This window comes from Pseudophryne corroboree, chromosome 11, assembly GCF_028390025.1.
Source record: "Pseudophryne corroboree isolate aPseCor3 chromosome 11, aPseCor3.hap2, whole genome shotgun sequence".
Lineage (NCBI taxonomy): Eukaryota > Metazoa > Chordata > Amphibia > Anura > Myobatrachidae > Pseudophryne > Pseudophryne corroboree.
Genome location: NC_086454.1, coordinates 28,864,308 through 28,891,260, shown reverse-complemented (window position 1 = coordinate 28,891,260; position 26,953 = coordinate 28,864,308). Strand labels below are relative to the sequence as shown.

The 26,953-nt window shown below is 49.3% G+C and overlaps 1 long non-coding RNA gene across 1 annotated transcript; it reads left to right on the top strand.

Annotated features, from left to right (window-relative positions):
• The first annotated feature begins 1,507 nt into the window (after positions 1-1,507).
• Positions 1,508-26,584, top strand: LOC134969870 (uncharacterized). Its single transcript, XR_010189538.1, has 2 exons — positions 1,508-1,547; positions 25,928-26,584. It is a non-coding gene; the product is annotated as an uncharacterized LOC134969870 (long non-coding RNA).
• Positions 26,585-26,953: the final 369 nt, after the last annotated feature.

Here is a 26,953-nt window from a genome sequence, read left to right as displayed (position 1 = left end):
GCTAGCGAGCGATCAACACGGAATGACCCCCAATGGTATAAAGTCTATGTGGCTGATAGAACGCAGTACATACATACATTGTAGCATTGGGTAAATCAGCCTCGCACCAGGTTGACGCATCCACTGTTCATGGAGGGGTCTCATGCTTGGACACATTGTATCCAGTGGCAGGGTGGTATGATTCTCCTCTATGCCCATGAGCTGCGGAGGGGGGGGGAGCTGGCTGGAGTGATCTGTACAGCGGGTATATGCAGAGCTGTTGGCACCACAGCACTCTGCTCCCAGACAACAGCCAGAGATCACAGCAAAGGCCCATCCGGGATCCCCGACGGGCAACTATGGCGAGTGCAACATTTTAATAATTTAGCACATTTTATGTAATTATTCTTATTTGTATATCCACATTTAAATACTCTAGTCCTCTAACCACTGCAGTGCCGAAGCCACCGAACGTGGTCCTTTTAACACACATGGGTGTGCCCAGCACTCAAAACCGGGTATTACACTCCTGCTGCAGACTGGCGCATTGCATATATAAATGTAATATTCTCACCCTGTAATGCTGCTGCCCCCAGTCAGTGCCCCCGCGTTCACAGCACAACTGTGTAATAACAACTGGCACCAACGTCCCCATCAATGACTCTGCAGCAGAGGGTTAACCCTCTCAGTGCCATGATAACCACCTTAACCATGGGCAGCAGAACCATACTGTACTTTCCAACTGTCCCTGGAATAGATGACACAAGATGAAGATACGGGGGATGCAATTCCAAGTGATGACAAAGTAAACGGGCGGCGTACAGACAGCAAGTAGCAGCAAAGTCAGGGTAACAGCAGAGGACAGTCCAGGCGGCATTAGTAGAAGTCCCCCACTCACTCTCACCTGAGGTACCGGCACGCTTGGCCAGCTGGGAAGTATTGGAGACGAGTGCGCTGGCCAGACGCCTTTACCAAGAGGGCCGTAACAACCAATCAAATTCTGTTTATCGTTTACTAGAATGCAACAGAGAAATTAAAGCCAAAACATGTTTAGTTGCTATGGGCAACACATCAGTTGTCTGTTTTAGAAACTTTAGTAAATCTGCCCCTAGATTTGAACCCCATTTTGATTGGCAGGAGGGCAAATCCATAGGAACAAACCAAGCAAGCACTCCTGTTCATCCATGTTCCTGCTGTACCAGGTAACTGACCCCCTGGCAGTATAACGGGTCTAATTCTGAGTTGATCGCAGCAGCAAATTTGTTAGCAGTTGGGAAAAACCATGTGCACTGCAGGTGGGGCAGATATAATGTGCAGAGAGAGTTAGATTTGGGTGGTGTGTTCAATCTGAAATCTAAATTGCAGTGTAAAAATAAAGCAGCCAGTATTTACCCTGCACAGAAACAAAATAATCCACCCAAATCTAACTCTCTCTGCACATGTTACATCTGCCCCACCTGCAGTGCACATGGTTTTGCCCAACTGCTAACAAATTTGCTGCTGCGATCAACTCTGAATTACCCCCAACAATCCAATACAGGGTCTGGAGTCTGACATTAGAGGAGAGGGTAGGTTCCCATGTACCCCTGTGAACCAGAACAACCCTGCATGTGCACATGGAAAATTAGGGTTCTGTTATTTTTTGGGGTGACAGGTCTGGCTTGAAATGTGAATGCTGTAAAATGAGTGAATATCACTTCTAAGTCCTGCCTTTCTATCTGCCCGCTCCCCGTAAGGCGCAATGCAAGACGCTTATGTCAGAACCAAAACCCACAAGAATTCTAGTTATATGCGAGGAAAGGAATAGATACAATGGTGCACGTACACAACCAGGAACAGACAATGAGAATACTGCTGAAAAGATATGAGAGTAAATAACCCTCGCATGATAGTCCACAGCAGGACAACACAACTTCAGACGAAGGCAAAAGAGGCATCCAGGAGTCACAAGGAAAGAGGAACTAACCTGAACCATAGACAATCCAGGCTGAAGGACTCTGCAGTAAGCTGAGCACAGTGCCTTGATTGCAGGACCAGGTGCGGGAGGTACTGGAAAAGCTTAACTCCTGAACTGCTGGAATGTACGCAGGGGCTGGCTGGGAAGCTTTAGCCTGTGGGCAAGTACAAAGCAGTGGCCTATGGGAAGTGACACATCTTTAAAAAATGAAAGAGAATAAATGGTTTTAGGCATATACACAGAGCCGGCCATAGGCATAGGCAAACTAGGCAATTGCCTAGGGCATTTGATATGCCTAGGGGCATCAGCAGCTTCTGCTGATTAAAATGATATGCAGCATGCCTATATTCTGTGTGTAGCATTTCATATGCAGATACAGCCACAGTATCACACAGTATATAGGCATGCTGCATATCAGTTTAATCAGCAGAAGCTGCTTGTGCATCCTAGTCACATAGCAATGCAAATAAGATGCATTTTCATAAAAAACGTGCCCGACGTTAGCATTGAAGCAAGATTTATGAGGACACATCTGTATCCAAGCAGAGGCACAGGTCACAGCGTTAGTGGCAGCGATAGTGCTGTGTGCATGTGAGTGGGTTGGTTGTGCAGTAGTGTTCGGAATATGTGTAAGGAGCATTATGTGTGTCATGTAAAAATGCATTAATAATGTGCAACATATGTGTAAGGGGCACTATGTGTGTCATTATGTGTATAGGGCATTAATAACAGAGCCGGCCCTAACCAATATGATGCCCTAGGCAAGATTTTGGCTGGTGCCCCCTAGCACCACCGCTGGTTCCGCCTCTGACCTTGCACCTCTTTCCCATCACCCCTCACCCATAGCAGTCCTTATTTTGGTGTTTGTACCCTTTTTATTTTAAATAGGAACAGTTCGCACATTTGGTGCTCAGACCAAAAAGGGGTGTTTTTGCTGGCAAGGGGCATGGCCACACAATAGTAACCCCAATTCCAATTACACCACACAGTACTGCAACTTTATTCACATTTGATCATGCGATAGTGTCCCTTATTCATGTTAGATCACACAGTAGTATCACTTTACCTTATAAATGTTACTCCTCACAGTAGAGCCCCTTATTCACATTACATCACACTGAATTGCTCCTTATTCACATTACACCACACCTTATTGCTCTTTATTCACATTAGACGACACAGTAGTGCCCTTTCTATATGTAACACCACACAGTAGAGCACCCTTATACACATAATGTCCCTTAAACATATGCCACATATTATTAATGCCCTTATACATGTAATGACACACACAGTGCCCTCTACACATTTGCTGCACATAATGACACATATACAGTAGTACCCTGTTATAAGGAGAATAAGGAGCAATTCAGTGTGGCCATGCCCCTTGCCAGCAAAAGCAACCCTTTTTGGTCTGAGCACCAAATGTGCGAACTGTTCCTATTTAAAATAAAAAGGGTACAAACACCAAAATAAGGACTGCTATGGGTGAGGGGTGATGGGAAAGGGGTGCAGGGTCAGAGGCGGAACCAGCGGTGGTGCTAGGGGGCACCAGCCAAAATCTTGCCTAGGGCATCATATTGGTTAGGGCCGGCTCTGCATATACAGATGGGTCCACCTTTATCTTGACTTCTTTGCTGCGCCTAAGCACACCATGGTTTATTTACATAAACCCTTAGTCTATTGTTCTCAGCTGCAATACAATACAGAGAACAATACAGCAGGGGATTCAGTCATTACAGCAGGAGATTAAGTCAGACTGACCTGGCTCAATTAATCCTATTAAAGGTCAAGATGAACGTGGACCCATCTGTACACCGACTTTATAAAAAGGACGAGGCGTTGGGTTTAATTCCCACCACGGCACTAACTGTGTGGAGTTTGTATATTCTCCGTGTGCTTGCGTGAATCTCCTCCCATACTCCAAGTATATGCTTTTTTCTAATAAAAATTAACTCTAGTGTGTATACATGTGTACATGAGTAAAAACAATCACTTATTGACCCAGGGGATCTACATTAATTAGGGTTAAGCTGGCCATACAGTATCTAATTATTTGTCAAACTTAGCAATTTATCTGCATTCTTTTTTTTTTTCTGTGTGTGGCACTACAAGTCTCAGCATGGTAGCATCTCTCATTATGTTTAGTTAGGCACGCCCCACAAAAAGCCGTCTGAACGGCCATGTCACGTCTGCGTTTGGTCGAGCCACTCCCCGTTACAACCCCCAAACGCTGTCTTCCTGTCACTCACTCTGCGACTAATTCCTTGGTGCGTCCGCTCTAGTAATTCAATTGCTGCGCATGCGCACTGCGGCTCATACGCATACGCAGTAAGAAAACATTGACTGATTTGCACCCAAAAGCCGCCTTGCGACCGCATCTGAATCAGTACCAATATTACCAATTGGCGTCAGACCCTTATGCCTTATGGGCCCTACACACTGGCAGATAATACTGTAAGATATGAACGATCTCGTTCATTAATGAACAAGATACCGTTCATATCTTTCAGTGTGGAGGCACCAGCGATGAACGATGCGCGGCACCGCGCTCGTTCAACGCTAGTGCTCCGATGCTTGTGCATGCAGGCCAATATGGACGAGATCATCCATATTTGCATGCAGTGCTATGGAGCCGGGTGACGGGGGGAGTGAAGAAACTTCACTCCCCCGTCACTGCCCCCCCCCCGCCGCCGGGTCGCCCGTCGGCCGTAGCCACCGTCGGCCATCTCAGCGGCGGATCGCAAAGTGTGTAGGGCCCTTTAGATAGGCTATTATGATAAATGTCCTCCCTAGAGTTTATTTTAAATATTACTAATTTGTGTTCCTCCCAACATCTCCAACATACGGCATATCCTCTGAATGTCCCAGGATCTCACTAAACGTATTATAAAGATGGACTCAAGGTGGAATCTTGGAATATCCAACTTCAACAATTATTATCACTCTGTGCAACTTTCTGAATGCATCCTCTAGACCAGAGGTTCTCAAACTCGGTCCTCAGGACCCCACACAGTGCATGTTTTGCAGGTCACCTGTAGATTTTTAAAATGTGGCAGTTGGTGACACACAAAGCAGCTGGCAGGTGATATGGAAAATGTGAACCGTGTGGGGTCCTGAGGACCGAGTTTGAGAACCACTGCTCTAGACTAACCAATCTTATACAAGCGCATAGTCTTTCCTCGAGGCTGAGGATCTGGATTGGCCTCAGCTACCTCCCTTCTCTGGCTCCCATACTGTTTCAGACCAAGGGGTCTATTTACTAAGCCTTGGATGGAGATAAAGTGGACGGCTATAAAGGGGGTTATTCAGAGTCAGTAGCAGTTTCGTGGCGCCAATTGCGTTCACATCACAAGTAGCGTGAAATAGAGGTAGACCCCCTGCATACGCAGCCAGGCTGCATGTGCATGCGATCCGGCGCCGTGTTTTCTGTCTCAGTAAATGCAGGCAACATCATCGGCTGCCGTGAAAACTGCCATGACACGCCTGCATTTCCTGCACCACTCCTCGCCAACGCCGCATCGCCGTCTCCGACCGCCTGCCGCCTGTCTGTGATGCGATCGCGTTGTGAAGGTCCGCGCGTGGCTTAAATAGACCCACAAAACCTGTACAGTCTCACACTCATTAGCAATCTGCCCCTATGTGCCTAATACAGAGGTGCGTGCAATGTCGATTTTGGATGCAGTGGAGCAATTTTTTGAGCCAAAGCCATACTGCGCATGTGCGGAGATGGTCATACGAAAGCACACGCACAGATTTCATCTGCAAAGTGGGTGACATCGTTTGGCCTGAAAAACAGAATCATGTCTGGACCGTTTTATGGGCGTTCCACAGTCAGCCCCTGCGAATTTGTTCACAGGAGGAGAGGGTCAGGAGTCTTGGGTGAGACGGCACAGACTTGCTGATAGGGTCGATGGAGCGCCGATGATTCCGGTGCTGCGTTTCCCATGATATATGGCGCTTGCGTCATGTTCCCGGTGATACATACTGCGTCGACAGAGAGGTAACTAATTTGAATGGCTGCAGGGTGCGCTGGACAAAAGATTCTCTGCTGAGCAACATAAAGTGACAAAAAAACACTGCACTCTTAAGGAGGGTACTCATGGAGCGATCGCTGCATAAAATCTAAGCAATCTGACTAGATTGCTTAGATTTTCAGCAGTGATCTCTCCGTGTGCACCCCCCGCAGCGATAGCAATGAGCAGCCCCACGCATCGCTATCGCTGGTGCTAGATCAATCTAGCAGGTTGCTCATTTCTCCCGCTGGGTGAAATGAGCGCCCTCCCCGTCCACCCCACTCGGTCAGCACGCATTGCGCTGTGCTGAGCGGGGGGAGAGATGTGTGCTGATCGGTTCGCTCAGCACACATCTCTCCCCAAATTGGGCCATGAATACGGCCCTTTAGGGGGATATCAAATACTAGGTGTTTCATCGCGCCCTACGGGCGCTCTTCACACCGTCGCAAGGGGCTACGCCCCCTTAATCCCTGAACGCCTTTTCGGCGTTCAATATTTGTATTATATAGAGAATTACAATTGCACAACGAAAGGGCATCAGATGGTGAAGGGGGCGAAGCCCCTTGCGATGGGGAGGGGGCCGCAGATGGGGGAGCGGTCCAGATGCTCTGCGGTTAGGGGAGGGGCAGGTGCAGCTGTCGCAGATGGGGGAGGGGTTCCGGAGGCACTGCGGGTGGGGAAGGGGGGGTTTCACGGGTGGGGTAGGGGGTCCGGAAGTGCCGCAGGTGGGGCAGAGGCGGGTGTAGGGGTGCCGTGGATGGGGGAGAGGGTCTGGGGGCGCTGCGGGTGGAGGAAGAGCTGGATGCGGCGGTGCTATGGGTGTGGGAGTATAATGGGGTATATATGATGGGGTGGTGATATATATAATGGGGATGGATACACGTTGGGGGGTATATATATAATGGGGATGGTTACACGTTGGGGGTATATATAATGGTGATGGGTACACATTGGGGGTATATATAATGGGCATGGGTACACTGTGGGGGGGATTATATAATGGAGATAGGTACACTGGGGGGGGGTTTATATAATGGGGATGGGGTATGTATAATGGGGTCTGGGTATCGGGAGAGACTTCCCGCGGGTCCCTCACCTTCGCTGGCCAGCTTGCCTCTCTCCATCCCGCTGGCCGAAGCTTCTCCTCCTCAGCCCCGCAGGCAGGTGGCGTCGGAGCTGTCACTGGGTCAGGCCAGGGACCGGCATGAGGCCTACACCGGCGCCCAGCCTAGAGTCTGAGGATGCAGCCGGTTTGGAGCGGGAAACACACGGAGCAGAGGCCGTCTGGGCTGGGAGAGGAGTCAGCAGGGAGAGCGGCATCCGGCAGCCAGGGTTCAGGGACCACAGAACTGCCTTCACCCGGGATATATACAGGGGGCGTCCAGTCCTACACAGCCGGTATATGTGTGTGTGTGTGTGTGTGTGGAGGGAGAGCATAGGGCAGGTAGGTATGTGTATGTGGGTGCATAGGGCAGGTAGGTATGTGTGCCGGTACATAGGGCAGGTGTATATGAGTGGGGGGTATACAGGGCAGGCATTGGTAGGTATGAGTGTACAGCAGATATATGTGTGTATGGAGGGGGTACATAGGGTAGACAGGTATGTGTGTGGGGGTGTAGATGTGTGTACAGCAGGTATGTATGTGTGTATGGAGGGAGTACATAGAGCAGGTATATACACAGAGTGTGGGCCAGGGAGGGGAGGAGGTGCTGCAGCCGCTGTGTACTGCGGGTCACTTGCTTGTCTCTGTGTCTCCATGCTTCGGCGCCGGCTCCCCGCTCTCATCTCTCGGCTCCCCGTTCTCATCCTCCCTGGGCGGATCCGTCCATCTGCTGCTGCCGCCTCAGACTGCGCCCGCTCCCCGCTCGCATCTCTCGGCTCCCCGCTCACATCCTCCCCGGGCGGATCCATCCTCTGCTGCCGCCGCCTCAGACTCACCGGCTGCCGCCACGTCAGAAGAGCTGCGGCCCGTTACCCGTCCTCCTCCTTCAGTCAATCACACAGTGCCAAGTTGACTGCCGCCACGCCCCACCGACAGGTGATTGGCAAACAGCTCCGAGGGATCACAACCCCTCTTCAGACACTCCGCCAATCACACGACTGGGGTCATACCTAGATGCCTCCTTATTAGCCCAGATCTGTGACTCTGACTCCGCCCAGCATTGTGACTCCGCCCAGCGTTAGCAAATGAGTCACAAAGTCACAGAACTGGGCTAATATGTAGAAGATTATCCCCAGTAATTTACCGGGGCTAATTGTCCCGCCATGGGCTATCTAATTAGCCCCGATAAATCGGCGTGTGCTGCAGCTTATCGTGGATTTTGTTTCAGCAAAATCCCCAGAAACAGCCCAGTTTTCGTCCGAAAATGGGGCTGTTTCACACGAAAACACTCAGGTTTCACTGAACCTGTGTGCTTTCAGGAAAAAAAGGTTTTTGTTTTTTTTACAGGCGATCAATCTGGATAGCATGTAAAAAAAAAAAAAAAAAAAAAAAAAATCGGTGAAACATCGGAAAAAAGTCAGAAAAACATCGTAAAACGGCCCTTTTTTTCAGACCGATGTTTTACCGGGGATAGTTGGATATCCCCCTCAGAATGGATTTAGTTTACTGCTACCAGTTGATCAACAGTGATCCTCTCCGTTGATCCTGCATGCGTCCTCTGCTTTGGGAATGCCTCGAGGGCAAGTGCGAGAAACAGTGCATCAATTGTTGCCGCGCTGTAGGGCCGCGGTTCTCTGCTGCAGCCCCCAAACACTAGAGCGCTGTAGTGCACAGTCAGTCACTTGTGTGAGTGAGTTCTCTGGCCTGCTTGAGATATGAATGCATTCGTCTTAAGTGGCCTTTTTTTTTTTTTTCTTCAGAGAGTCTTTTCAAATGAAAACCAAGCACTTCACATCTCACTATATTAGCCGGTGACTGGTCTCTTGTTTGTGCACGCTGTCAGCTTGATTGTACAGGCTATACAGTAAATGTTGGCTAGGCATGCCACATCTGAGATGCAGACAGCTAGCCCATAATTTTCAGCCAGCGCAAACAAGATTACAGGCTCAGTAATGTACTTGTCCGCTCCCTACATGTCATAATGATTCATTGCGGTGGAACATGCTGAAATGGAATTGTACCGTAGAATGCGCATGAAAATTTGTTCCTTGTTCTAAACCCCTGATTAACAAAATGTAGATGACAATGATGACAATATTATTATTATTTTTTTTCCCAAGGCTCCAAAGTGAATGAATCCGCAATTTGTTTGGGTATTGTTATTTATTTCTATAGTTACGTTAGTGAATGCGATGTACGGATACAAATCGCAGCCCCGGTACTGTGCTGATTGTCAGAAGCTGCAATTATCCCTTGTAGCCACAAAATAATACCAATTCATAAAACGGTGCACAGTAGTCTCCATTCTTCAAATTACACCGCACATTAGCACCACTACACCAGGTAGAGACCCTTTTACACCTTACGGCGGACAGATTCCTATTTTTACACATTACAGCAGACAGCGTCCCCTTTTACACATTACGGCTGAGCAAGGCTATCAGGCATATTCCTGCATTGACGCTCTCTCTGAGCTTAGCTTGTGCGCGAATGCCCTGATGCCACTCGGTGACGCCCGTCTGTCAGGTCTGCGGTGTTCTGTGTTCCCGGTTGTGACACTTGTGGATCAATGGTGGAAATCGGTAGCCAGAAACTCGGAGGTCCTAAGTCGTTTCTTAGCAGTAGTATGGAGAATTGCGGCTAACGCCTGCGGATAGACGGCAGATACGGGTCATAGACAGATATTAGGGAATTGGTGGATACCCAGGACACATGCGCAGAGTCTAACACTTTGGTGGTCTTCTCCAGGGAACCCTGCAAGGGTTGGTACTGGATTATTGGACTGGAACTGATGGTACTGAAATATCAGACTGGTACACAATATACTAGCAGCACAACTGCAACTGACAGGTACTGATGCCTGCTCTGGGAACAGCAGGTGTTCAGAAGTCAGGCTGAAGTAACGAGCACCAAGTGCTTAAATGGGTTAGCACTAGGAATCAGAATTGGGACAATACTACAGGAACAGGTATCAACAGTCTGGAGCCCAGGACGTAGCTCTGTGAAACAACGTTGTTCAAGGCACCTGCAGTTTGTCTGTGCAATCCTTATATCTTCCCTGGAGAACAGTCATTGGAGGAACTGGTCAGATGACTGCTGCTAAGCAAGGGACTGGTAAACAGCAGCAGATTGGTGTGCAGAGTCAGGTGACAGCTGCAGAGCCTGTGGTTGGGGAATCCGTGGTCAGCTGATTGCAAGTGTTTTGGAGGGAACTCTGGTGAGGAGGAAGTAGTCCTGAACGCTGGGAAAGTGGAGAATGAGCAGAGCACTGTGGAGAGCTGGATGTCACAACTGAGGGCCTGAGCTGACGGAAGGCAGCCTCAGTTGTAGGGGCTGAGATGTACCGGAACCTGGGAGGTTGTATCAGACCCCTGGACATGTAAGTAACATGAAGAGAAACCGCCCGAAGGCGTGACCACGACAACTTGAGTAAAAGTCAATGATATTTATTTATGACAAACTCCATGCATCACAGTAGCAGTAAAAAGTAACATAAAAATCAGCAGAGAAATAATAATACAGTTCCTGGGTACTACAGGGTGGCAGGGGCCACAGAGCTCTGGTGGTATGAGACAGTTCTTATTATCTGCAAGTTGGAAAGTCCTTACCAGGCTCAACTGTAGCAATGAGGAAAGCCCAGGGTCGTACCAGCTGGTGTTCCAGGGAAAGCTGGACTGCTGTAGATAAAATGCTGCTGTGGGTACTGGTTAGAACCAGACAGGTGTTGGCACGGAGTGGATACTGGCTGGAACCAGTTAAATAATAAATAAAGCTTGAGAGCGATGCAATGTAGATGAAATGTAGAATTTGAGAGCGGAGAAATAATAATACCGGTGGAGAGTGGTAAACTGCAGAAAGGACACCGGCCCTTTAAGAGAAGCTGTACACTGCTGGAAGCTGAGCTGGAAGCAGGTGATGTTGTAGCTGGAAACAGGTGAGTCCAGAATGGATCGGAGAGTCAGGCTACACCGCAGATGGAATGCTGGTGCGGGTCTCTATAGCAGAAGTCTGGAGACAGGAGCTGGAACCTGGAAGACATTCACAGAAGAGAGACAAACTGGAACTAGGTTTGACAACCAAAGCACTGACGCCTTCCTTGCTCAGGCACAGCATATTTATACCTGCAGCAAGGAAGGGGTTGGCTAGGCAATTATGCAAATCAACAATACAGACAGCAGATTGGTGGAAATGATCAGATGACAAAATCCAAGATGGCTGCGCCCATGCAGACACTTGGAGGGAAGTTTGGTTTGTAATCCATGTGAGAATTGAAGCAGCAATGGCGGCGCCGGCCACAGGAGACAGGAGACGCCAGACTGATGAATGCACATCCAAACCACGCGGGCACAGCGGAGGCCGCGGCTGACGTAATCGCCACTCTGACACTTTGCATGCAGAAACTCAGGGACGGCGGCGGAGGCCGCGGGAGACGCCATGCCAGATGTAATATGGCGTTTACTGTGACCGCGTCTCAGAGAGACAGGAGAGGATGCAGGAATGTAAACATCAGGATAACAGATGGGATCCGGTCCTGGAGCGCTGAGCCAGCCTTAGGAGGCATCTGATGGGTAAGAAATGGCGTCCAGATACCCGGATCGTGACAGCACCCCCCCCTTTAGGAGTGGCCCCAGGACACTTCTTTGGCTTTTGAGGAAACTTGGAATGGAATCTCCGAACCAAGGCAGGAGCATGGACATCAGAAGCATTGGTCCATGAACGTTCCTCAGGGCCGTAACCCTTCCAGTCAATAAGATACTGTAGTTGACCGTAACGGTGACGTGAGTACAGGATCTTGGCCACTTCGTACTCAACGCCTCGTTGAGTTTGGACTTTCGGAGTTGGAGGAAGTGAGGAATGAAACCGATTCAAGATCAGCGGTTTCAACAGGGAAACATGGAATGTCCTGGGTATTTTTAAGAAGGGAGGCAACTGGAGTCTGTAAGCAACAGGGTTGATGACTTGTTCAATTTTAAAAGGACCGATGTAGCGAGGTGCAAACTTCATACTGGGAACTCTTAACCTCAAATTCTTCGTGGATAACCATACCCGATCACCCACCTTGAGAGCAGGAACTGCTCGACGCTTCTTATCCGCAAACTTCTTGTACCTGAACGATGCCTTGAGCAGAGCTGATCGTACGCTCTTCTAGATATTGGCAAACTGATGCAAGGTGATATCCACTGCGGGAACAGAAGTTGCTGGAAGCGGTTGGAACTCAGGGACTTTAGGGTGGAATCCAAAGTTGGTGAAGAATGGTGTTGAAGAAGATGAAGAATGATACTGGTTGTTATGACAGAACTCGGCCCAGGGAAGTAATTGAACCCAGTCATCTTGAGAGGAGGACACATAGATGCGGAGGAAGGACTCCAAGTCCTGATTCACCCTCTCAGTGTGACCATTGGTCTGAGGATGGTAAGCCGTGGAAAACTTTAGCTTGACTTGGAGGGCTTGACATAAACTTCGCCAGAATTTGGCTGTGAATTGAACTCCTCGATCTGAGATAATTTCTTCTGGAAGACCGTGGAGTCGAAAGATCTCTTGTATGAATACTTGAGCCAACTTGGAAGCTGACGGAAGACCGGTGAGAGGAATGAAGTGTGCCATCTTGGTGAACCGGTCAACTACCACCCAGATGGTATTAAACTTGTTGCACATGGGCAAATCTGTAATAAAATCCATCGACAAATGGGTCCATGGTCGACGGGGAACAGATAGTGGAACCAGTTGCCCCGCAGGCGACTGGCGGGATACTTTATGTTGAGCACACTTTGGGCAAGATGCAATAAACTCCAAAACGTCCTTTTTCAGAGTTGGCCACCAATAGGACCTAGAGATAAACTCCAGGGTTTTTTGGATACCTGTATGTCCGGCAAAGCGGGAAGCATGGGCCCAATGCATGAGCTTCTTCCTTAGTGTCGGCTTCACAAAACTTTTCCCTGATGGGGGCGTAGAGTCCATCCCTACCGTGGAGAATGCCAACGGACTTATAATAGGATGCTTGTCTGAAGACTCTGACTCATTTTCTTGCTCCCATGAGCGGGAAAGGGCATCGGCCTTGCGATTCTGAGAGCCCGGACAGAACTGGAGTTTAAAGTCGAACCTGGAAAAGAAAAGTGCCCATCTGGCCTGACGAGGGTTGAGACATTGTGCGCCTTTCAGATATAGAAGGTTCTTGTGGTCTGTAAGGATGGTGATTGAATGAGAAGCTCCCTCCAACAGATATCTCCACTCCTCTAGAGCGAGCTTGATGGCTAGCAACTCCTGGTCGCCAATGGCATAGTTGCGCTCCGCTGGGGAGAACTTCCGTGAGAAGAAACTGCAAGGATGTAAATGGCCATCTTTAGCCCTCTGAGATAACACCGCTCCTACTCCAACGGAGGAGGCATCCACCTCTAGGATGAAAGGAGAGTCGATGTCAGGCTGTTTCAGGACAGGCGCAGAGATGAACCTCTGTTTTAAAAGATGAAAAGCTTGCATGGCTTCTTCAGACCACTTGGACGGGTTAGCACCCTTCTTGGTGAAAGCAGTAATAGGCGCCACAATGGTGGAAAAGTCTCGTATAAACTTTCGGTAATAATTGGCGAACCCTAAGAACCTCTGGACCCCTTTGAGGGTTAAGGGTACCGGCCAATTCTGGATTGCTTGTAGTTTCTCAGGATCCATCTCTAGTTCGGAACCGGACACAATGTACCCTAGAAACGGAATGGACTTGACTTCAAAGACGCATTTCTCTAATTTGCAATAGAGATGATTGACACGGAGACGGGACAGAACCTCCTTTACCCAAAAACGATGTTCCTCTAAATTGTTGGCAAAAATGAGGATATCATCTAGATAGACCACGACATGACGGTATAGAATGTCTCTGAAGATCTCATTGACGAAATGCTGGAAGACAGCTGGAGCATTGCTCAATCCGAAGGGCATGACGAGGTACTCATAATGTCCGTCACGGGTGTTAAATGCGGTCTTCCACTCGTCACCCTCACGGATCCGGATGAGATTGTATGCACCTCTCAAGTCCAGCTTTGTAAAGATGGTAGCTCCGCTAACTCTGTCAAAGAGCTCAGTAATCAGGGGTAAAGGATAGCGGTTCTTGATGGTAATGTCGTTCAAACCTCTGTAGTCGATGCACGGCCGCAGACCACCATCTTTCTTTTTTACAAAAAAGAAGCCTGCGCCGGCTGGAGAAGAAGAAGGTCGAATGAACCCCTTTGCTAGGTTCTCTTTAATGTATTCCTCCATAGAATGCGTCTCGGGCAGAGACAACGGATAAGTTCGGCCTCGAGGTGGAACCTTCCCTGGAACGAGATCAATCGGGCAGTCCCATTCTCTATGAGGAGGAAGGATGTCTCTCGGTGGGTAGGGACCACCGTTTAACATAGGCTTCGGTAATAAAGTTCCCAGCAGCTCCGGAATCCAGGAGGGCAATGACGTTCTGATAACGTTGAGCAACTTGAAGCGAGACTGGGAGATTACAATCTTGAGGAGATGGAGAGGAGATCATTACTCCTAGCCGGCCCTCTCCTTGGCGAGCTAGGATTTGAAGTTTCCCGGACGTTTGGGACAGGCATGAATAGTGTGAGACGGGGCTGCACAATACAGACAGAGAGACTCAGAGAGACGTCTTCGGCGCTCAGCAGGAGTTAAACGGGAACGGCCAATTTGCATGGGTTCATCTTTAGTTGGTGACAGTTGGCGAGGAGGAGGAGCAGAAGATTTTGGAGCAGATGATCTTCCACGCTCAGTTGCTCGCTCTCTGAAACGTAAGTCAACTTTTGTACAAAGTGAGATTAGCTCATCTAACTTGGAGGGTAAGTCTCTGGTAGCTAACTCATCTTTAATACGCTCGGATAAACCATGCCAGAATGCAGCATACAGGGCCTCGTCGTTCCATGCCAGTTCAGATGCCAGGATCTGGAACTGTATAAGATATTGTCCTACAGTATGTGATCCCTGGCGTAAACGGAGAATCTCAGACGAAGCTGAAGTTACCCGGCCTGGCTCGTCGAAGATGCGCCTGAATGTTGACACGAATGCAGTGTAAGAAGATAGCAGGGTGTCGGACCTCTCCCATAACGGTGATGCCCAGTCAAGGGCTGAGCCACTGAGAAGTGAGATGATGTAGGCAATTTTTGTACGGTCACTGGGAAAATTGCCAGGTTGTAGCTCAAACTGAATCTCACACTGGTTGAGAAATCCCCTGCAGAATCTTGGAGATCCGTCAAATTTTGCTGGCGTTGGAAGATGAAGACGTGGAGCAGAAACGGGTAAGGTGGGTGGGGTTATAGTTGGAGTCACTGTGGTTGACGCCCCAGATGCGCCTGATCCACGGAGAGTTGTCTGAATCCCATCCAGCCGAGTAGAGAAATCCTGGAGACAGCGGATGATGTGGCCCTGTGCAGCCTCCTGATGTTCAAGTCGGGCTGCCAGTTCTTGCATCGGCCTGGCCGCTTGATCCTGGTCTCCGGCTGGATTCATTTGGTCAGTGCTTACTGTCACAACTGAGGGCCTGAGCTGACGGAAGGCAGCCTCAGTTGTAGGGGCTGAGATGTACCGGAACCTGGGAGGTTGTATCAGACCCCTGGACATGTAAGTAACATGAAGAGAAACCGCCCGAAGGCGTGACCACGACAACTTGAGTAAAAGTCAATGATATTTATTTATGACAAACTCCATGCATCACAGTAGCAGTAAAAAGTAACATAAAAATCAGCAGAGAAATAATAATACAGTTCCTGGGTACTACAGGGTGGCAGGGGCCACAGAGCTCTGGTGGTATGAGACAGTTCTTATTATCTGCAAGTTGGAAAGTCCTTACCAGGCTCAACTGTAGCAATGAGGAAAGCCCAGGGTCGTACCAGCTGGTGTTCCAGGGAAAGCTGGACTGCTGTAGATAAAATGCTGCTGTGGGTACTGGTTAGAACCAGACAGGTGTTGGCACGGAGTGGATACTGGCTGGAACCAGTTAAATAATAAATAAAGCTTGAGAGCGATGCAATGTAGATGAAATGTAGAATTTGAGAGCGGAGAAATAATAATACCGGTGGAGAGTGGTAAACTGCAGAAAGGACACCGGCCCTTTAAGAGAAGCTGTACACTGCTGGAAGCTGAGCTGGAAGCAGGTGATGTTGTAGCTGGAAACAGGTGAGTCCAGAATGGATCGGAGAGTCAGGCTACACCGCAGATGGAATGCTGGTGCGGGTCTCTATAGCAGAAGTCTGGAGACAGGAGCTGGAACCTGGAAGACATTCACAGAAGAGAGACAAACTGGAACTAGGTTTGACAACCAAAGCACTGACGCCTTCCTTGCTCAGGCACAGCATATTTATACCTGCAGCAAGGAAGGGGTTGGCTAGGCAATTATGCAAATCAACAATACAGACAGCAGATTGGTGGAAATGATCAGATGACAAAATCCAAGATGGCTGCGCCCATGCAGACACTTGGAGGGAAGTTTGGTTTGTAATCCATGTGAGAATTGAAGCAGCAATGGCGGCGCCGGCCACAGGAGACAGGAGACGCCAGACTGATGAATGCACATCCAAACCACGCGGGCACAGCGGAGGCCGCGGCTGACGTAATCGCCACTCTGACACTTTGCATGCAGAAACTCAGGGACGGCGGCGGAGGCCGCGGGAGACGCCATGCCAGATGTAATATGGCGTTTACTGTGACCGCGTCTCAGAGAGACAGGAGAGGATGCAGGAATGTAAACATCAGGATAACAGATGGGATCCGGTCCTGGAGCGCTGAGCCAGCCTTAGGAGGCATCTGATGGGTAAGAAATGGCGTCCAGATACCCGGATCGTGACACTGGAACTGGAATAAGCATGACCTCCGCAGTAAAGTACAGTTCATACATGCCTACTCTCCCGGAATGGTGAGGCTTCCAAAAATCGGGTGTCCCTCCCGGCCCCCCCAAAAAACAGGCAAGAGTCCCAATATTTAATGCCCACCCCTGCCCGGCCGCCCACTTTACTCACGGCCAGGCAGGGGAGGACATTAATAATCGGGAGTCGATGATGCGATTCTTGCTGAATCGCGTCATCATAGCCACACCCCCTGCAGTAAAATGCTGGTAATATTGGCAGTATAGAACGGGGGCGTGGCTTAAATGAAGATATTGTGACCATGCCCCCATTCTGCCTCCGCCCCCTCTAGCCATCACAGCCCCGCCCCTTGCTGAGCCGACCTGGCTGCTCTCTCCCGGAGAGACTAGCCGGGATGTCGGCAAGTATGAAGTACACCAGCGTGCAGGTACGTAGCAATGCGTCGGGCGATAATTCCTGAAACCCTCCAGCCACAGCGACCAAGTTGTGTACGACTCACATGTCCCGTAGTTGTGTATGCTCGGCTCCAGAGCTTGCGCAATGTAAAGACATCTGAAATACGGCCACAAAATCAACTTGTGTTCGACTTTGCATCATCTCTTAGGAAAGCGCCACTTTGCTACTACCACCAAACCCCAAAGAGATCTGACATTAGATGATTCATACAGATCGATCACTGTGCTTAACACTGATGCCAAACTTTTGGCTAAGATACCGGCAGATAGGCTGCAAAACATTTTACCCGACTTACTTACCCCGCACCAACTGGGTTTTGTACAAGGCAGGCACTCGGTTCGGGGGATCAGAGCAGCACTAACTGCGATGGCAGCATCCTCTAGATCCCAATCCCACAATAATATCTTTCTGAGCCTTGACACGGCTAGGGCATTTGATACTGTTTTATGGCATCACCTCTTCTCAATCCTGCACAGACGAGGGTTCGGCCTGTCCTTTATAAATATTATAAAACTAGGTGCTTCATCGCGCCCTACGGGCGCTCTTCACATCGTCGCAAGGGGCTACGCCCCCTTAACCCTTGCATGCCTTTCTGGGGTTCAATATTTGTATTATATGGAGTATTACCTGCATTCCTTTGTTAGTGGTTAAATATTGCACAATGAAAGGGCGTGCGATGGTGAAGGAGGCGCAGCCCCTTGCGACGGTGGGAACAGCACCTGCAGGGCACGATGTACAGAATGTAGCGGGTGCGGGGGGGACTGCGGATGGTGTCTGTAGATGCTGTGGGTGGAGGGGGGGCGGAAGTGGGGGTGGGGCCCGGATGGGGAAGGGTCGGGAGGTGCTGCGGGTGGGGGAGGGGCAGAGGAGTGGGGGATGCAGATGGGGGAGGGGTCCAGAGGCACTGCAGGTGTGGGAGGGGCAGGGGTGCCATGGGTGGGAGAGGGGCAGGTGTGGGGATGTTGTGGATGGGTGAAGGGTTCCGGAGGTGCTGTGGGATGGGAAGGGGCGGGAGTGCCGCTGGTGGGGTAGGGGTCCGCAGGCGCCATGGGTAGGGGAGGGGCAGGTATGGGTGTTGCGGCGGATGGGGAAGGAGGTCTGGAGGTGCTGCAGGTAGTGGAGGGGCAGGTGCGGGGGTGCCATTGGTGGGGGAGGGGTGGGTGAGGGGGGGACCGCGGATGGAGGAGGGTGTCTGCAGATGCTGCGGGTGGAGGGGGGCAGGTGTGGGGGGAGACATATAAGGGGGGTGAATGGTGGAGGGGGCCTGGAGGTGCTGGGGGTGGTGAAGGGGCGGAGGAGTGGGAGCCGCGGGTGGTGTAGGGGGTCTGGAGGCACAGCATGTGGGGGAGGGGTGGAGTGCCGCATGTGGTGGAGGGGAAGGTGCGGAGGTGTGGTGCATTGGGGAGAGGTCTGGAGGTGCTGCGGGTACTGTACATGCCAAAAAGGTAGTTGGAGGGTATGCAGTAACAGGGCCAGGACAGGGGTGACAGGGTCAGAACAGGGTTGACGGGGCCAGGACAAGGGTGACAGGGTCAGAACAGGGGTGACGGGGCCAGGCCAGGGGTGACGGGGCCAGGACAGGGGCGACGGGGCCAGGACAGAAATGGCAGGGACAGGATAGGGGTGACAGGGCCAGGGTAGGGGCGGCAGGACCAGGACAGGGGTGACAGGGCCAGTATAGGGTTGACAGGGCAAGCACAGGGGTGACAGGGCCAGGATAGGGGTAACAGGGCCAGCATAAGGGTGACAGGGCCAGGATAAGGGTGAAAGGGACAGGATAAGGGTGAAAGGGACAGGATAAGGGTGGCAGGTCAAGGCCAGGGGTGACAGGGACATGACAGAACACAGGGCACGGGAGAGATTGGTATTAGGGACAAAACAGTGGTGACAGACAGATGTGTCTTACCGGAGTCACTGCTGCTGCTGTTCCACTCCAACCTGTTGGGATCTGCTGCTGGTGGAGACTTGGCATGGCTGATTCTCTTAGGCTGAAGTCCTGCTTCCTCTGCCCGTCCGCATCCCTCCCCCCCTCCTCAGTCACACACCGCAGACCTCGCGCAGCTGCCGGGCACTGTGGTAAGGTGAGACTGGGAGTGACTGGTTAGCCCCCAGGAGATGCTGCGGCTGGAGGGAGGAGGGGGTCATAGCATGCACGTGGCGCGGACCTCGCGGCTGCTGGGCACTGTGGTAAGGGGAGACTGGGAGTGACTGGTTAGCTCCCAGGAGACGCTGTGGCTGGAGGGAGGAGGGGGTCAGAGCCTGCAAGCAGCTCGGACTTCTGCAGCGCTACCCGCCGGCTAAAGTGTGTGAAGGAGCTGGGCGCACCTCACTGCGGGTGGCAGCGCTGCAGCTAGCGGTGGGGTTGCCGGGGCTGGAGATAACAGAGGCAGTACGGAAAGTGCACAGTGGCTGGTGACCCACAAAACTGCAGCTAAGAAGCGTGGAGTGTGCCAGAAAGTGACGCTCCTCCACACCAGAGAGACCCTGCTGAGTATGCTGATGTGGAGGGTCAAGCACACAGTGAGCCGGTGCCCGTCTGTCTGTACGGCATACCCCCTGACACACCCCCATACCTCCCAAATGTCCCGATTTTCACGGGACAGTCCCATTTTTTGGGGTCTGTCCCGCTGTCCCACCCGGGGGGCAGTTGGAAAGCTCCTGTACTCGCTGTTCTGCTTAGCAGAGCAGCGGTGAATAGTGGAGACAGAGGGAGAGGGGGCATCAGGGGGTACGGATTAAGGGGGGGTTCCAGCAGCAGAGCCGGATTAAGGGGGGGGGGGAAGGCGGTACGTACTGTTGGCCCCACAGTTTTAGGGTCTCCCCGGCTCGAGTAGCTCTGTCCCAGCTCAGAAGCTCCCCCGTCCTGCCAGTAACAGCAGCAGCAATGTGCTACAGTCAGCACACGCTGCTGCGTATTGGCAGGTCTGTGGTGTTGCAGGGAGGCAGCAGTCTCCCTGCTTTCTTCTGCCTGTGCGGGTGTGTAGGGGGGAGCGACCACCTCCTCTGGATTTAGCCCTAGCTGAGGGGCCAAAATTCCATAAAAAAAAAAAAAAAAAATCCTGGAATTTGCATAAGGGGGGCGTGGCCTCGCGTGGCGCGATTAGGCCACGCCCCCAACCCCATAGCAGGCACAGCAATGATATAGGGCTACCCTGTCTCAAGTGCCCTGGGCCCCCCGGACTCATAATCAGCCCCTGGGGGCATGTCAGCAGCTCACAGAGTGCTGGGCATGCCCCCTCACTGACAAAAAAGGGGGCCCTCCTGTGAAGCCACGCCCCCTTTTTGCCGTGTGTGTGTGTGTGTTTGTGTGTCCCTCCTGCCTGAAGAATGCTCCTGAAGAAAGCTGGGAGGTATGCATCCCTGCCTGTGCTATGCCCATACTATCTGCTTCTGCTCCTAGTCTCCTATAGATTTGGCCAGATCTGTGACTCATTTGACTAACTCCGCCCAGTTTTGTGACTCCGCCCAGCGTTAGCAAATGAATCACAAAGTCACAGATCTGGGCTATTATATAGGAGATATTCATACACATCTCCTATCACGAATTTACTGATCAATGGTAGTACTAGTACACCACTGGAGATGCACAGGGGAACCCATCAGGGTTCTTGCTATTGATCCACTACTTCGCATCTTGGATACTGATGAGACCTTCAAGGGCAGGGTATACTTGTGGGCACGTTGGTGGTAAAACTAACGGTGTTTGCGGATGATGTGCTTCTTTATATTTCCAACCCTACCGAGTCCTTACCTCACATCTTTGCGTTTTTGAAACAATATGAAGTAATATCAGGGTTTGCGGTGAATTTACATAAATCCGTAGAATTCCATTGGGTAGTGGTACATTGCAGATTCGGATCTTAAGGGATACGCCATTAAATGGGCTAAAACCAGCTTCAAATTCCTCACCAGTTATCTAATTTATACTCCTTTAATTATGCTCCCATAATTAAGCGTATCTCTGACAAGCTTGAGAGCTAGAAAATCTTGCCCTTGTCGTATTTAGGATGCGTAAATTTGATCAAAATTATATCTTTCCAAGATTAATGTACCTTATTTAGGCCCCCCCACTCGTCTTTAACTTGCAAAAAGATGTTCAGCACATCTACAAACTTTTCAGTTTATCTGGCATGGTGAAAGGCCTACGATCGGCTTAATAAAACTACAACAACCCAAGGGGAATGAAGGGGTGGGATTCCCTGACATACAAAATTATAATAAGGCAGCCATGTTTCGGTACTTATCTGACTGGATTTCTGGGCAAGATAATTATGCCAATACGTCTCTGGAGAGAGCATTTTTGGAGGGAGGTAAGCCGATTTCCTTTTTACACCTACACGACCAGGAAGTCCCTTCGCACATACAAGACAATCCATTATTGTGGAATACAACAAAAGCTTGGCACTGGGTTAGGAATAAAGCGGGTTTAAATTCTCACAAATCCTTGTTTCTACCTTTCGTGGGCAATCATGACTTTCAAAATGGTCAGGCAACATATCCATTCAGGGATGCCTGGTTGATAGGACTACGCACCGGGCTCTCCGGACCGAAGCTGTGGAAAAACACGGCACTTTAAAGGGGTACCCTCTGGCCTTCCCGCTGTCAGGTCTGTGTAATTGTCTGTTCCCGGAGGGGGCACTAGTGGGTCAGTGTTGGCAGGATGGAGGAAACGAGGAGGCCGTAGTAAGTTCCTGCGCATGTGTGCAATGATGTATATTAAATACACACAGCAATATAATGATTACTGGAACAGGAATAACAATACAGAAGTTTCACAGCGTGGAAGCCGACATTGGTTTTAAGTACAGTCACGAAGAATGAGCTGATCTGGAAACCAGCGGTAATTAGAGAACAGTAATATCCAGCCTGGGAGCCGATGGTAATCAATGATGGTCGGCCTGGGAGCCGATGGCAAATAAACGATGGCCGGCCTGGGAGCCGATGTGAAGCAGAGTCTATATCCTAAAGATAAATAATGACACAGAGGATCGGCCTGGAAACCAATGGGAGAATGTTATGGAACAACACAGGCAATAAGTAACTTTTGGTATTCAGTCTGGAAACCGTTAACAACTTGCAAATAACGATGGTCGGCCTTGGAGCCGATGACAACTGAAATCAGTACTCTGGAGGTAAGTAATACAAATGGTATAATAACAGTCACAGGTAATGAACTGGTTTGAGAACCAATGTAATTAGCAAACTGCGATGATCGGCCTGGAAGCCGATGGTGAACATCGATGGTTGGCTTGGAAGCCGATGGTAACAGGATCAATATGCAGTAGGTAGGTAATGCAACCGATGGTAGTAAATACAGGCAATAAGTAACTCCGGTAATCAGTCTGGAAACCGACAGCAATAGATTCACACAGTCAGAATATATGCACAAAGTCCACAGAGCCAAGCAAGGCTATAGCAGGAGACAGTTGGTAATATACAAGCTGGTTGTTTAAGTGCTGGATGCAATAGCACAGTGCTGAATGCAGATTAACAACACACAGGTGAGAATGATGAGGCAGCACCTAGAGGAAGGACTGTGGAAGGAGTTGTAGCAGAGCTGGATGGCTGGATCCTGTAGTTCCACTGAGACACTGAAGCTAGGAAGTCACTGTAGACTGCTGGTAACTGGAGCTGAATGCAGATGGAACTGCACCAAACTGGATGGATGGAGCCTGTAGTTCCACAGAGACACTGAAGCTAGGAAGTCACTGGAGACAGCTGGTGACTGGATCTGAATGCAGATGGAACTGCACCAAACTGGATGGCTGATGCCTGTAGTTCCACGGAGCTAATACACAGGGGAATCTCTGAAGACAGGAGACTGGAGCCAGGAGACACTTGTTCACAGGATGTGATGCATTGTTCAAGGCAATGAAACTGAGCAGGAACTCTGAGTATATACCCCCTGGTCAGCAGGGTTTGGAGAATCAAGTCATGTGAGCGCTCCAATGCTCAGGAGTGGATAGCACCAAGTCAGCTGACTGCAGGTGTCATGGCAGCACCCATACTGTGGAGATGGTGGGAATAAATCAGGGTACACACTGTATGGCGAGCGGGGTACACACTGGAGAGAGTCTCTGCACATTGCAGGCAATCATGGAACATGCTGCCAGGCTGGGAATGTAACCTCTGGAGGCCAGTATATCAGAGCACTGGTAAGTGACGTGATGCAAAATGCAGATTCCTGACACCCGCAAGCCAAACAGTGGGCAATATTTGGCATGATCCCATCTTCAATGAGACTTAGTAAAGGCGGCAAAAGCCTTCTTTTGGCGATTAGCGCGGCAGCCCGAAAGACAATCTTGCAGGAATGGATATCTACGTCCCCTCCAACGCTTTTCCTGTTTAAATGTAAACTTTTCTACCTCTTTAGAATGGATTGGATCGAAGTTGGCCTTGAAAAAGAAACCAAAGTAGAAAAAATGTTCACGATGTAGGAAAGTTATATCACTACATTGTCCACGGAAATGAGAAGGCAAATCTATCACAGTTTCAAACATACATCCTGGTATCTATTACGCTTGGTAGATAATGACCCACCTGTAGAGATCGTCCCCAATCATACATAATACATATTAGGTGACCAGTACACCTTATGTGACTACACATAGGTGGTCATTCCGAGTTGATCGCTCGCTAGCTAGTTTTAGCAGCCGTGCAAACGCTATGCCACCGCCCACTGGGAGTGTATTTTAGCTTAGCAGAAGTGCGAACAGTTGTATCGCAGAGCGCCTGCAAAAAATTTTTGTGTAGCTCAAAACCTACTCAGCGCATGCGATCACTTCAGACTATTCAGTTCTGGATTTGACGTCACAAACCCGCCCAGCGTTCGCCCAGCCACGCCTGCATTTTTCCTGGCACACCTGCGTTTTTCCGCACACTCACTGAAAACGGTCAGTTGCCACCCAGAAACGCCCACTTCATGTCAATCACTCTGCGGCAAGCAGTGCGACTGAAATGCATCGCTAGACCCTGTGCAAAACTACATCGTTCGTTGTGCCCATGAGCACTGCGCCGCATGCGCAGAACTGCTGTTTTTTAGCCTGATCGCTGTGCTGCGAACAAATTCAGCTAGCGATCAATTCGGAATGACCCCCATAGTGCGGGGTGTTTCTGGGGGTGCGGGGACGAGAGAGAGATGGCTCTAATTTAATTTACATCTTTTTCTTTGTTTTTTGTACTTTCTAAATGAAGGTACAGTCCAAATACTGTTCAGTATTTTACATATATCTGTGTTAGGATAGAATCCCATAGTGTATTACTTGCACATGATATATATTGACTATCTCATTTGTCAACCTTAAGTCTTCGTACCGAACATTCTTTTTGTGACATAATGTTATCCTCCATGTGTATTATCTTTATATCTGTACACTTTGTAGTTTGTTATGTACAAAAACGAGACTGTACACTGATTCTATTATATGTCAAATGTTTTTATTTTATGACATGCAGCGCTTTAATAAAAACTATTTAAAAAAAAAAAAAGGAAAGCGCAGGCTAAGTGTCTAAGTGGGAGCACATTGTAGTACTGAGTAGTAGCCTATAGTGTGATCAGCATCTCCTGGAACTCACTGAGTCGCCTATGGACCATCAAATTTCTGAGCATGGTGACGGCTGTAGACAGAGACAAACAGACAAACACACATTAAACTATATGGAGACCCCTAGGCAGTCAAAATCTCGTGGTCCCCCTCACAAATTATCTCTTAATATGTTTTCAATTTTACCAACCAACAGCCTACGATCTGGAAACTGTCATGTGAATCTGATGTCTTTGGTTTATGTACTGTAAGTTGTTATTGGGTAAATTACATTAGTACAGGATTTTCTCTATAGAACCTTTAATGTCAAGTTTTCGTTCCTTCATTTTGTCTATCTTTTGGAAACAATTTAGGAAAACTTGATTGTAATTTTCTGTCACGATCAAATCAGTGTTATTTTGATCCGTTGTCGCAGGGGCCCTAAAAGGCGTGGAGTTCATAGGGAGGTGCCTTCTCTGCCTATTTGGTAATCCGGCACTGCACACATACACACACACACGCACAATGCCGATAAAATAGAATGAGGGTTATATCATAAAGAAAACAGCACATGTTGCAAACGAAATCCAGTCACATATAGAGACAGAATAACATTAGTCTATCCCAGGTGCCCTAGAGGTATTTAGCAACTATTTTGGAAAAGAAGATCCTGAGTGTCCATAGTTCATACTTGCCTACTCTCGCGGAAGCTGCGGGAGGCTCCCGTTTTTTGGGGTAGCCCCCTGCACCCCCGGAAGAGTAGGCAGGTCTCCCACATCCTGCTCGCACTCTAGTGATACGGGCAGGATGGAGACATACTCTCCCGTATTCGCGGGTCTGAGGGGAAGGGGTTCAAATGAGGCGAATGGCTTCATTTTAGCCCCGCCCCTTCCCGTGGACCCGCGAATCACAGCATTTTCCCGGTCTGAGGGTGGGGCTTGATTATGTCACAGTTCCCCCCCACCCCCTCCACCCCACCCATACACTATGTAACAATGCCACTAATACCATTTCTGGTTATCTAGAATGCTCCAATTCATGTTTTTCTTGTTGTATTACAGATGCTCCTATTTTACTTGCCAATTGGCCTGCTATGGGGGAGGAGACTGACCATGGCTGACCTATTCCACAATAAAACACCACAAAATGTTTATCTGTAAACCGTTCCCATTCGCATAGTACAAAACTACCTCTACTGATGTTGAGAAGGTTTTCGCGTCTTTCGTTTATTCACTGCCTTGCCCTTTGACAACGATATTTTTGACAAGGATAGAAGTCCAAGGAAGAAAACGAGTATTTCAAGTCTACGAACACTAGAGGGAAAAGTATAGAGTCGCGACCCCGGCAGATGGAAAATAAGTTGGGTTTTATTTTGTGACAAACGCGTGGTTTGCGTTGCAGCGTTATCAGTGGTATAGCTGTGTGCACTGAACACCAGACTGGGAGAAGATGTACAAAGGAATGTTACCTATTCCGCATTTCTTCACCTTGATCTGCTAGACTAATACAATTTGCATGTATGCCGCTAACACCCACATATAATGTACTTATTATTGAAACATCACGTAAGAACTTGGGTACAAATCTCACTCCTGTGAAATATACTGTAAGGTGCATAGCACAATACAAAACAATTATATATTATATCTTTCAAGGACAAACATTTGCTTTACTGATGTGTATTTAGTTTGTGCCTGTACATAAACAGGAGTACTTTACGTTTCTGCTATTGTGTCATTGTTGGGATGAAAAATGGTTGCTGAATGTATAACGCAAATGGTTTGGCTCGGAAAGTGTTTGCTAAAGCATTTGATAAAAGTAATGATCGCTTTTATAAAGGGGCTGTTGCTATAGGGACTGGGAGCATCTATATGCACTCCAAACTTCCTATCTGTAAATCTACAGTACTGTACTTTATGGAGGAAACATTTCACAGCGCACAATGTCTAACTTCAACGACCGACACACTTACTTATTGAACAAGGGAGGTCATTCCGAGTTGATCGCTCGCTAGCAACTTTTTGCAGCGCAGCGATCAGATAGTCGCCGTCTATGGGAGAGTGTATTTTAGCTGTGCGAGTACGCGA